General features: G+C 41.7%; 1 protein-coding gene across 3 annotated transcripts in view; it reads left to right on the top strand.

Annotated features, from left to right (window-relative positions):
• The first annotated feature begins 1,416 nt into the window (after positions 1 to 1,416).
• The window catches only part of THRAP3 (thyroid hormone receptor associated protein 3), a 63,357-nt gene continuing 52,401 nt past the window's right edge, over positions 1,417 to 12,372 (top strand). For 2 of the 3 annotated variants that reach the window (XM_019658508.1, XM_019658490.1), the window contains exon 1: positions 1,417 to 1,520. The gene's annotated coding sequence lies outside the window, so the exon portion shown is untranslated. The remainder of the gene's footprint in view (positions 1,521 to 12,372) is intronic. The other variant, XM_019658498.1, reaches the window with a different exon arrangement.

Raw genomic sequence — 12,372 nt, 5'->3', positions numbered from 1 at the left:
TCAGCGGCTGCTCAGCTCGGGCTGGACTCGAACCGCTGTTGCTCAGAGCTCAAACTCTTGAGCGAGCTCTTAACCAACTGAGCCACTCAGCCCGTCCCCCCAGAACCTTTCAAGAAGCACTGCACACCATGCAGCCCACAGGAAGTGCTCAAAGAAGGAAGCAAGAGTAAGCAGTGTGGAAGGAGTGTTGCTGAGGCCAGTAAAGGCGAGGGCTGATGTGGCAGGGTCTGCGACTTGAGTTGAGCCTGGTAAGCTTTTCCTGCAGGTAGACCAGCAGATTCCTTCAATATTTACTTATTACATGCTTATTCATATTTATTTACTTAGCCTCGGGGATGCAGAAATCCAGCAAAACTGATTCTCTGTTCTCAAAAGAGCTCGCAATCTATTGGGGAAAATAAACACAGGCCCTGATAATTATAGACTAAAGTGCAAAGGTACTATAGGAGTACAGAGATAGGGAAGCAGCTAGTCAACGTGGGGGGCTTCACAGAAAAGGTGACATCTGAGCTCAGTCTTTAAAGGTTCGCATTTGCTAGGGCAGGAATTCCAGCGGAAGTCAGCCTGTGCAAAACCCTGATAAATGCGGTGGTTCACAAACTTGTATGTGCGTTAGGAATCTCTGGAGAAATCGGTTTCTAATGTAGATTCCAAGGCTACACTCCCCGGGAAACTTCTGGTTTAATAGGTGAGTGTCACCCATTTTAACAAGCTTCACCGGGCCACGCTTGTGGAAAACCTCTTTCGGTGTTCCTATTGTCATGGAAGGTGGGGATGGGAGGCAGGCGCGGAGGTGGGAGTCTAGGCTGGAGAGCTTTGCCCATCCCAGCTCCTGGATCTCCGAAGGTCACACTATCACAATAAAAACTCCATTTTCAGTCGCGCTTTCAGGGTAGAAGACGCTTTCACGTCCCTTACTTTGTCCGAGCCTCCCAACAAGTCTGTGAGGTAGAAATTACGAGTCTCATTTCGTAGGGCTGGGAACTGAGGCTCAGAGAGGGGAGATGATTTGCTCAAGGTCACAAAGCGAAAGTTGGCCCAGTAGGGACTGAAAGCCAGGAGGACCGGATTCTCCTCAGCTCAGGGACTTTTCCACAGCGATGGCAGGCCGCAAGTGGGTGGGGCTCAGGCCCACCCTCCAGGCTGGTTCCAAAATGGTGGGGGCAGTAGCGTCAGCAACGCCTCCTCCCCTTCCGTCCACCTCCCTCCTTCTTCCCCAGGCCACCCAGGCTGGGGGAGGGGATGGAACGCAGCAACCCACGTGACTGCCGACAACCTGGCGCGTGACGCAAAGCGGCGGGCCCAGCGATTATCCTTCGTTGTGGGAAATGTAGTTCACTACACCGTCAAGTTGGCAAGGAGAGACGGGTCTAGGACTACATTTCCCAGGAGGCAGCGAGGCGACGCTGCCGCTGCCGTCGTCGGAGAGCGGGGACGCGGGCGCGCTGTCGGGCGGGGGCGAGAGTCGGGCCGGTTGTTCCGTTGCGAGGTTGCAGCTGCGATCGCTGCGGTGGGCCCAGGTGAGTGAGGGCCTCACATGATAACTAGGGCAGCTCGACCGGCTCCGGTCGTTTCGTAGTTCATCTTTTTTCTGCGGCGGCTAGGTCAGGGTCTTCAGGCCGGCCTGGCGCGGAGCCGCTCCCCCGCGCCTACCCCCTGGCGTCTTCGGAGCGGGCCCCGCTCCCTCCGGCTCCTCCCCCTCCCCGCCCTACTGGGCTTCCCCTCGCTCCGGCCTAGCTCCCGAAGCTCAGGGCCGCCTTTTCTCCCGAGCCGCTCGTACTCTCCTTTCTCCTTGAACGCTGTGTGGAGCGGCCTCCATCTCCCTCCCCCTTTAGCTGTACGAACCTGATATTTGGATTTCTCCTTTTCCGGGAACTCTGAGTGCCCTCCCCCCACCCGCCTAGTCTCCATTGGCCTGGTTCTGTCTTCCCCTAGGGCGCATGTGGCTGGCAGTCAGTACCTCTTCCGTTCTTTTCTGCTGTATGGCCAGAGGAGGCATAGTCCAAATTTATCTGCCACAGGAACATTTGTGCGCCCACTTTTATTTCAGCCTCTTGGGCTGGAGATGAGGCCGGCTGCGTTCCAGTAGTAATCGGCGTGTGTTTTGCTTATATGAGGCAATTTTCTTTGCCTCCCTTAGCACCTAACCAACTTTTTATCAGCTGTTTTGTTTGCCTTTCTGAGTCTTAGGGGAGTAGCGTGCGGCAGAAGCTGGCGAGTAGCGCTGGCTCCCAGAAGTTGGAAGCCATCTATGAGTGGTATAGTACAGTGTTTCTGGGGAGGTCGTTAATTGGATTGAGGGAAAAAAGCCTCTGAGAGTAGTAGAGCCTAGCGGGAGACAGCCAATGAAGCTTCTGGTGGCAACATAACAGAAGGATCCTGGAGCCAGCTTGCCTGGGTTCACATTTTGGCCCTGCTTGCTTTTGGTTTTAGGGCAAGGGGCTTCACTTCCAGGTGCCTCAGTGTCCTTATCAGCAGAATAGCGGTTAACAAGTTGCCACTTTACAGGATTATGGTGACTATTAAATACGATTACATTGAAAACCGCTTAGCTCATTATCTGACATGTATTAGACACTATTATATTATTATCACTATCATTTATAGGATTTCTAGATTGTGAGCCCAGAGTGGAAAGGCATGTATCACACCATTTTCTTTCCCTTTCAGATGACCCTCCCTTTTTTTGTTTGTGGAAATAACTGTTGTAGTCTTTCCTGGGATCTAGGCAGCCTTATATGTCTATCACTATATAGAAGCCTGTTAAAGAGCCAAAAACGGCTGCTGCCATGAACAACTTGTGGAGCAAATTGGGCTTAGTTTGGTCTTTCCTGGGAAATGTGTTTTGTGAACTAGTGTACATACTAACAATTTCAAAAACTTTTTTCTGCAGCCATTTAGGCTTGACTCTGTTTTGTAGAAGAGGTGAGTTGAAGTTTCTGTAAGAAACTTTTTGACTAAAAACCTTTATGTCCAGCACAGTTCCATCTTTGCTTTTTTAAACTTTACATGAGTGAAAGCTCTTCAGTTTTGGAGACCAATGGTTTTAGTTTGCAGACTAGGTACGGTTCAATTTTAGCACCGGGTAGTGGTGGCAGTAGTAATAGCAGCAGCAGCAGTAGCAGTTCTTTAGCATGTTTCTTCAACACCGAGTACAGGTACTTTTTGAATTTTGGTTTAGCCACTGAAGTTATGGATTATGAAAGTAATGTTCTGTGTTGTACTGAGAAATTGGAGGGAGGAAGCTTGGAGTATGTCTCAGATTAGCTCTGAGATGGGGAGGGATGAGGCTGACTGAGAGCATAAGATGTACAATTTACTTATTTTTTAGAGTGGATGGTCTTAACTACCAGCTAGCCTTTCTTTTGGGCATAGTGACATCCTGAATTGAAGGAGGTGTGGCTAATGCTGTTCTCTCACATATTAGATTTTGGTGGATTGCTTCACACACTCATTCTGTAAACATCTAAGACCCGTCAAGTATTTGGCTGATTGAGGGGGAGATTGAACAAATAGTGCCTGAGAATCTACCGTCTGCTAGGCTCTGGGAGTACAGCGGGTGCGAGAAAGGGTCTTGCCTTTTGGGAACTTACAGTATAGTGGGAGAAGACAATAGGTAAGAAAATAAATTACAAATTGAGAAAAATGATGTGAAGTATCAAGCAGCGGACTCCGCTAGACTGTAAAAAAGGAGAGACCTAAGGATGGTCAGAGAAATTCTTTTTGTTGGCAGTGAGAAGACAGTTTTAGTTTTGTAGGGTGTCAAGAAGAGAGCATTCCAGGTGGAGGGAACAGCAAGTGCCAAAACTTGAAGACAGGAAGAATTTAGCATGCTTTCAGAACTGAAAAGAGGCCAAGTGTGCCTGACACATGGAAGAGTGGTTAGAGATGAGATGAAGAGGTAAGGTTGTTTAGGGAAGCCATTGAAGCCTTCTGATGGATGGGAGGGGTTTCTGTCTGATTTATACTTTAAAATCACTTTTACAGAGATGTGGAAAATGGATTGTGGAGGATATCAATTAAGAGGCTGTTGTACTAGTCCAGGCTGGAGATGGTAGTTGGCTGACGTAGATCAATGGACTAGAGATGTATCCATGAGAAGAAACAGGGTTTGGAGATTACATCGGTTTAATATGCTCTAGAACAGGATATTCTTAATCTACAGTCTGTGGCCTGTAGGAGTCCTGTGAAGTTTGTAAAATTTTTGTGAGGGAGTGCATTTTCTCCAAGAAAGGGTTTTACCTTCCATCATATTCATTAGTCTCGAAGTGTTAAGAACCACACTGCTCTAGAGTCTGTAATGTAGGTTTATAACCTATAAAAAAGTAATTGCCCATGGCTTACCAGCAGAGTAAGAGTCATGGGTACCCTTTCTAAAAGATTGACTTTCAGGGGAACTCTTTTTTTTTTTTTTTAAATCAAGGTTAAATGCCAGGTCAAAGAAATCATCTTTTAGTTTCTTTTTGTCTAGAAGTACGGCTAATGCACATACTGAGGAAACAACATTAGTGAACTCAGTTTCACAAAAATTTATTTCCTAGTGTTTTCTTCCATTGGGTTTTGTTTACAGTTCCTAGTTTGGTGGGAGAAATGGAGCACCTTAGTGTGAAGATTAACATAATTTCTTGCTTTCCTTCAACAATTAGGGGTTTCAGATGTATATTCATATATTTTGTGTATTTTCAAATGATAGTGTGTTGTTGGAAGCATAGGGCGTGTGCTTTCTACCCCAGAATTAGTGCTCTCCCACTGAAAGGACCATGTTTTTTTCTTTTTATGGCAGAGGTTGAAAACAGAAGGCTTATGGGCTGAATTCAGTTTGCAGATGTGTTTTGTTTGGCTCACACAGTGTTGTGAATTTGAATTCGTTGTCAGCATTAAAAAACAAGGAGATTTCATGTAAAAATTTGGATTTAGGCTGATTTTGAAAAACCTGATCTGGTAGCTGTGGACCTGTGTTTTGGCTTTGCAGCAGCCATCTTTTATTACAGTTCGAGCATGTTCTCCAGTTTGTCCCAGACCTGTCCACAGCCTGGACATGTATCCCTGACACAGAGCAGAGTGTTAGTTGATGCTTATCATTTTACACCTTTATATTACTTGTCTGTTTGTAGGCGTTTTAATTGGCTGTCCCTGTAGATATATGATACAGGTCTCTAATGTCCCCACTTAAAGTCATTCTGCTGTCTTAACATTACATCACCATGAATTTTTTTTTTCCCCCGTCTTCCGTCTTGGTGCCTTATTTCTTTCCTTTGTTCTTCTAAAAAAAAAAAAAGAAGAAGAAGAAGAAGAAAAGAAATTTAAGTTAACTTTAGAAGAGGGAGATGAAGCAGTGCGGGGGAGGGAGGGAACCCAAAACACTGAATTATTTTGTTTCCAAACTGAAGAAACCCAAGGGCTTTTAGAAAGCATGAAGACTTTGATCTGACCCTTGCCCATGCCTTTTAGCTGGCATATGTGCAATGTCCTCATTTTTGTTCTGCCTGATTTGCTCTTTTAGCTTCTGGAATATCGTGACTGCATAGCTTGGCTTGTTTCAGAACATAGAAGGCCAGGCCAAGTTAAGTTGCTGAATGTCCAATTAGAAGACTTTTGTGTGGCCAAGAAGCTTGTGCGGTATATAGATAGGAATGCCTGTACTTTGCTGTCACTATGGTAGGAAATTATATTAATCTTTTTCTTTTAGGAGAGGGCCTGGGAAAGGACGTCTAAAGGTAGCACAAGCATAGTATTCAGCATGGTGTAAACATTTTTTTCATGCTTAAAAAAAAATATGCCATATGAAGACATGCAAAAAAGTACAAAGACTAATCCAGTTAGTACCCATATATTTAAGAGATAAATTTAATAAACTTAACCCTCTGTCGGGCGCAACTGATCTCACAGATTCACTGCACACAAATTTTCAAATATCTGACAGTTAAATATTGTGACTCATTGCTTCTGTGTCTTCCCCCCTACCATAACCTATCGCCAGTTGTGTTTGTGATTTAGTACAATAAAGATGTATTTCACAGCAGCATCTTTGTGTGCAATGAACCTGTGAGATCAGTTGCGTCCAACGGAGGGTTAAATAAAGTTCTACCATCATAGCTAAATCTAGGATTGTTAACCCCTTCTCCCCCAACCACTCTTCTGATTTTGGTGTTTATGATACGTATGCATTTCTCTAGACTTCTGTTAAAAACATATGCTTTCCTCAACAAGATATAGTTTCATTTTTGTGTTTTTTTTTTCATTTTTGTGTGGTTTTAAGCTTCATATAAGTTGTGTGATACCGATTTACTTTTGTGATTTCTTTTTCTGCTCAGCCTTGTTTGTGGGATTCATTCATGGTATCTTGTTTTTCATTTTCACTGCTGTATAGTATTGTATGAATGTGCCAGTTTTTATTTATCCATTTTCCTGTTTGTACTCAGTGCTGCCAAGAATATTCTTGTATATATTTTCTACTGACTTGGGAGAGTTTCTCTAAGGTTTATAACCTAATCAGAGTGGAATTGGTGGGTCATAGAATGTACACATCTTTGGCTTTATTAGACACTGTCACATTCACCAGAGTGATTATTACCAGTTTATACTCCTGGTATAAACATTTCTGTTGCTACTACCCATGTTAATGACCCTTAATATTGTTAGACTTTAAAATTTTTGCCGTTCTTAAGAGTATGTAATATTTCACTGTAGTTTTAAATTGTATTTCTGTGATTACTAGTGAAGAGGAATGATAGTTGCTTGTATATCTCATCCCACTATGAGGTCAGAGACTTTCTCCTTTTGTCAATGTTTTATCTCTGGTGCCTAGGACAGTGCCTGGTATATGGTAGGTGTTTGGTAAATATTTATTTAATAAAAGTAATCTTTTTTACCTAAACGATTGAATTTTTGCCTTTTAATTGATTTGTAGAAGTTTTTTTTGTTTTTCTTGTTTTTGTTTTAGTTGAGCCATCCTGCCACCTGTTGGCAGCTCAGCGGCAGCTCAGCTTGGGCTGTGAATCGAACTGGTGACAATTTGTAGAATTCTTTACTGGTATAGTCTAGATTTGGATTTTAATCCTTTGGTTATATGTATTGCAAATATACTTTCCTACTATGTGGGTTCATTTTGATTTTCTAAAGCATATAGACCTTTATCAAGCTTTACCTTTAAGGTTAAACTTGTAATATTTTATTTGAAATCCTCTGCTCTGAATTTGTACTCATATTCGCCTACATTTTCTTCTAAGTTTTAAGTAAAGCTTTTCACATTTAATATTTATTTGCTTGTGGTGTTATTATTTTTTTTAGTCCATGTGGAATTTATTCTAGTTTGTGATATGAGATAGGGGTCTAATTTTATTTTCTTCATATGATTTGTTTTAGTATTTATTAATATTCTGAATCTCAAGCCCTCACTTGTTTTGGGGCTTTGTATTGTGGCCTTTCTACCATGATACCTTTGTATAGTGCAGCGGTTCTCAGCCTTCGTAATGCCGCGACCCCTTAATACAGTTCCTCATGTTGTGGTGACCCCCAACCATAAAATTATTTTCGTTGCTACTCTATAACTGTAATTTTGCTACTGTTATGAATCATAATGTAAATATCTTTTTGTTTTCCGATGGTCTTAGGCGACCCCTGAAAGGGTCGTTCGACCCCCTAAAGGGGTCGCAACCCACAGGTTGAGAACCGCTGGATAGTGGCTTTTATATCTTTTTGCCAGGCTTAAGTCTTTTTTAACTATACATGATAAATTGGAAAAATAGTAATGTAATCTAAAACCAAATTTACTGGAAATAGAAAGCAGGATTGCTGTGTCAGGGAGGGAATGAGTCAAACAGCTGAATTAAATCTTTTAGAGGGAAAACTCCATTTATAAGAATCACATTGACAGATTAAAATAGTGCTCTTAGTAAATAGAAATTGCAGTTATACTGTTTTTATAGCAATCTATTTTCCTGGTTAAACTTAGGAATATAGAGCTGATTCAGGGGAGCTGTTAAGTGTTTCTAAATGCTCTGGAAATAAGATGCATTTTGTGAGGCACCCTCTGCTTAGGAGTGGCTAAGGTAGCTCTGGGATTCGATATTTTGTGGGAAGAGGAGGCCTGTGTTTCCCTAATGGTGTTTGTAAATTGCTGTTGGGTGAACATCATCCGCAAAGCAGCTGTAAATTAATTTTCTAGAATTAGCAGAAACAGAATATAGACATTTTGGATAGATTTCCAAAATTGCTGATAAGATTATTTTTAATAGTAAGTTTGGTTGAAAATAAGTTTAATTTGGTAGTACTCTGAGAAATAGTTTTGACCTTCTTGTCAAATCTAGTAGCTACTTCTGATTTGTAATTTTAAAAGAAAAAAGAAAAAAATTTTCTGAAGGTGACTGTAATTGGATTCTCCAGCGTGGTATGGTCATATCTGTGACATTATTCTGGCATCAAATTCAGTCTCTTTCCTGTTGCTTGTTTACAGATGGAAACAAATATGACTCATCTAGAAGTTGGTTATACTGGTCTGATGACCTGGGTTAAATGGGCTGTTAATCAGATTACTATTTTGGATGAAATTTTTTTAGTAAAACTATTAAGCATTTGTGGAAGATAGACTATGAATGTACTGTCCACTTTTCCAGCTCTAAAATTGAGTTTTTGACTGAAATTTCCTTTCAAATAGACCTTTTAGTGGATTAGATTTATTCCTATTTAGCGTTCCTCATAGCTTCCAATAGAGTACATTTTAGCCAAATAATAAGATTATTTAGGAATGCTTCTAAGACCGATTTCATGAGGTACATTAAAAAAAGTTTTTTTCTCTCAGATCATAAGTAACTGGGAAGAAAAATGAGATCAGCTGACTGGATGAAGTTGGTGGCTTAAGGTTCTTTAACAGGCAAAGGTGGTCTGATGATGTAAAAGAACTGGGACACTGATATCGTCAAGGGCCTTTAGGCTGTAGTTTTACACATAGCTCTCTCCTTGTCGGGCAGATCCCTTCCTTTTTCTGTGCTGTTTCCCTTTTGTAAACCTAGAGTTGCATTAGATATGATCTCTCAGAGTGTTTCCAGGTCTTAATGCTCTGTGACTCTAATTCTAGTCATTTTTGTTCAAAACTCATCTTCTGTCTCAGTGGTCTTGCATATAGATTGGATTGGATCCTGGTCTCTCTTTTTTTTTTTTTAAAATAAAAATTTTATTGGGGAATTGGGAGAGGGAACAACGTTGGGGAATCGGGGAAGGGGAACAGATAAGTTGCTGTCCTTTCGTTCTTCAGTCTAGTTGTGGAGGACGTTGCTTCACTGGCCGTTGTTGGTATTATCATTGCGCTCTTCCCAGGTGAGGCAGATCAGTCGCCGGCCATTGGACAGCCACTCACGGCTGCTCACAGCAGCTCACGGCTGGCTGCCGGCCACTCACGGTAGCTTACAGCAGCCCACTGCAGCCTATGCTGTCACCGGCGACTCATGGCAGTCCAGCTCCAGGTCAAGCTGTTGTTCACCATCTTAGCTGTAGTGGGTGCAGCGTCACTGGCCCATGTGGGATCCGAACTGGTGGCCCTGCTGCTAGTAGCTCGTGCACCCAAGCCAACTCTTAACCAACGAGCCACTCATCCGGCCCTGGATCATGGTCTCTTAATCACAGGAATCTTCCCATTTTGATTAAAACCAGTTGAGGCTACCCACCCTCTACATCAGCGGTTCTCAACCTTCCTAATGCCGCAACCCCTTAATATAGGTTCCTCATGTTGTGGTGACCCCAAACCATAAAATTATTTTCGTTGCTACTCTATAACTGTAATTTTGCTACTGTTATGAATCGTAATGTAAATATCCTTTTGTTTTCCGATGGTCTTAGGTGACCCCTGTGAAAGGGTCGTTCGACCCCCAAAGGGGTCGTGACCCACAGGTTGAGAACCGCTGCTCTACATGGTCTGATGATAATGAACTTTCTCTTTATTCTCCTAGCACTCCAAGTCACAATTATATTTTGCAAATACCTATTTCATTGAGATTTAGAAAAAGATTCATAAAAGGTATAATTATAGGCTGGAAGTTGTATTAACCAGGTTCTCAGCAGAATAGTGATAATACTGAGCAGAGAAACTCCTCTGTTGCATTATAAGCACCTGGAAGGGCACAACTTTTCTGATTCATCTTTGTGCTTTCTGTAGTGCCCAGGGAAGGACATGAACAATTAGTTATTACTTTCATTTGAGTGCTTGCTATATTACTAGGAACTGTATTATAATTTAGATGTTTTTGTCATTTAATCATTGTAACAGCTTATGAGGTAGTGTTACTCCTATTTTATAGATCAGGAAACTGAGGCTTCAAAGAGTGAAGATGTTTTAAACTGGTTTTTATGTGACTCCAGAGCCTGTAATCTTTCTTGCCTCAACCTGCTGCCTAGCAAAGACGTTATGTTAACTTAATGAAATATTTGTAAAATGTTCTTAAAATTATTATGCCCATTGTTTTGGATCTTACGTTAGTATTTTTAGAAGAGAGGAATAGCCAGCCCTGATAGGTCAACTGAGTATCTTACTAATAGGACATTCTCAAGGCGAGGCCGATGTGGCTGGTGATCGTGTTCCAAAAGACTTTTTTTTTAGCTGAGTCATCCTGCCACCTGTTGGCAGCTCAGCTTGGGCCGGGACTTGAACCACCGTTGTTCAGAGCTCGCACTTTTGAGCGAGCTCTTAACCAACTGAGCCACTCAGACGGCCCTTCAAAATGCAATGTTTTTAAACCAGGGAGTAGCACTGGAAGTTGGGGATAGATAGGGAGAGCAGAAATTGGCAAGGAGACCTCTTTTCATTATATGCTCTTGTACAATTTGAAATTTTTACTGTGTATGTGTTACTGAAAAAAAAATTTAAACATTTTAGTATGTTCGGGCAAAGAAAACACTGTTAATATCTCAAAGTTCTATGATTCTGTATGTTTTTTTCCTTTTTTAAAACTACATAGGTGACAACATGGATGAACCTTGACATTATGCTGGGTGACGTAAGCTAGACATAAAAGGACAAATATGTATAATCTCACTCAGATGAGGTAGCTAAAGTAGTCAGATCCATACAAAGTAGAATGGTGATTGCGGGGAGGTTATTTGTTTAATGGGTACCCAGTGTCAGTTTGGGGATGTGAAAAAGTTCTGGTGATGGTTGCCTAACAGCTCGAATGCACTTCATGCCACTGAACTGAACTGGACACTTAAAAATAGTTAAAATGGTGAATTTTGTGTTATGTATATTTTACAATACTAAAAAAGAAAGGCTGTATAGCTAATATTCGTTTGTCATTTAATGAACATGTAACTAGACACTAGGAATACAAAAAGGAATTTGATCTGGTGTCTGCTTGCCATCAAGGAGCCATTTAGTTTAGTAATATTATTGCTCTAGTAGTTTTCAAGGAAATAGAGGCTTATGTTGTAGGGAAATGGCTGTAGCTTATAAAAGTTTTGTAATGTGATGAAAAGATGATAAATTGTGGGAAAGTAGCTGTTAGGATTTCAGATAAGACAGTCTTGTCTGGTGGCCTGTGGGTCAGAGGACTCAGATGAAATGCTATTTTGTTCCAGGGCACCTCAGCATGATTTTGAAAACCACTGGTATTAGTAGAAACTGTCAGGTGCACAGATGGCATGCAGATCCCTCTCTCTTGTAAACTGAGAAGCTGAGGCACTGAATAATGATGTCATTTATGGTGCAGACTCAGCATGGGATCAGGTATAGGCCTGGGTGTGTTGCCAGGTTGTACTGCTTCTTTAAGAGGTTTTGAAGATGTAATAAGCATCTTATATTCTGAGTCTGCCATAAAGCCAAGTTCTGAGTTCTCAAGAGAAAGAAGGCTATTATAACAGCTATATACGATGTCAGAGGGGCAGTAGACTTGGCGGGGGGGGGGCAGCGGGGAGCGGTTATCACTTTGTGAGGGGTAGGAATACCTGTCTAATCATGTTTTGTACACCTGAAACTAATATAATAAAAAAAATTGTACAAAAAGTAATTGTTTAATGACAGTGTGCCTACCCATACCAGCTGGTTGAAGCCCTTTTGTCTTTTAACTGTCATTTTGACATGGCCTAATTAATAATATAGTAATAATATTTAAGTACTTACTGTGTGGCAAGCACTGTTTCGAGAACATTACACTCGTATTAACTTATTCAATTTTTTCATAACAACCCTGTGTAGTAGGAACCAGTTTTACAGAAGAGGAAACAAAGATAATGAAATTTAACTAAGTGATTTATTACAGGCCTCACAACTGCTAGTTGGTGGAGCTGGGGACGAACCTAGGCAGTCCAGTCTTAGAGCACGCGCCCTTTGTATTTGTTGGGCCAGTGCTTTAGACATAGCTTTGGAATGGTTACCGTATTTGCCGG

Source organism: Hipposideros armiger, unplaced genomic scaffold, assembly GCF_001890085.2.
Source record: "Hipposideros armiger isolate ML-2016 unplaced genomic scaffold, ASM189008v1 scaffold_10, whole genome shotgun sequence".
Lineage (NCBI taxonomy): Eukaryota > Metazoa > Chordata > Mammalia > Chiroptera > Hipposideridae > Hipposideros > Hipposideros armiger.
Note: the sequence above shows the minus strand (reverse complement) of the source record. Positions and strands in the feature narration are given on the sequence as shown.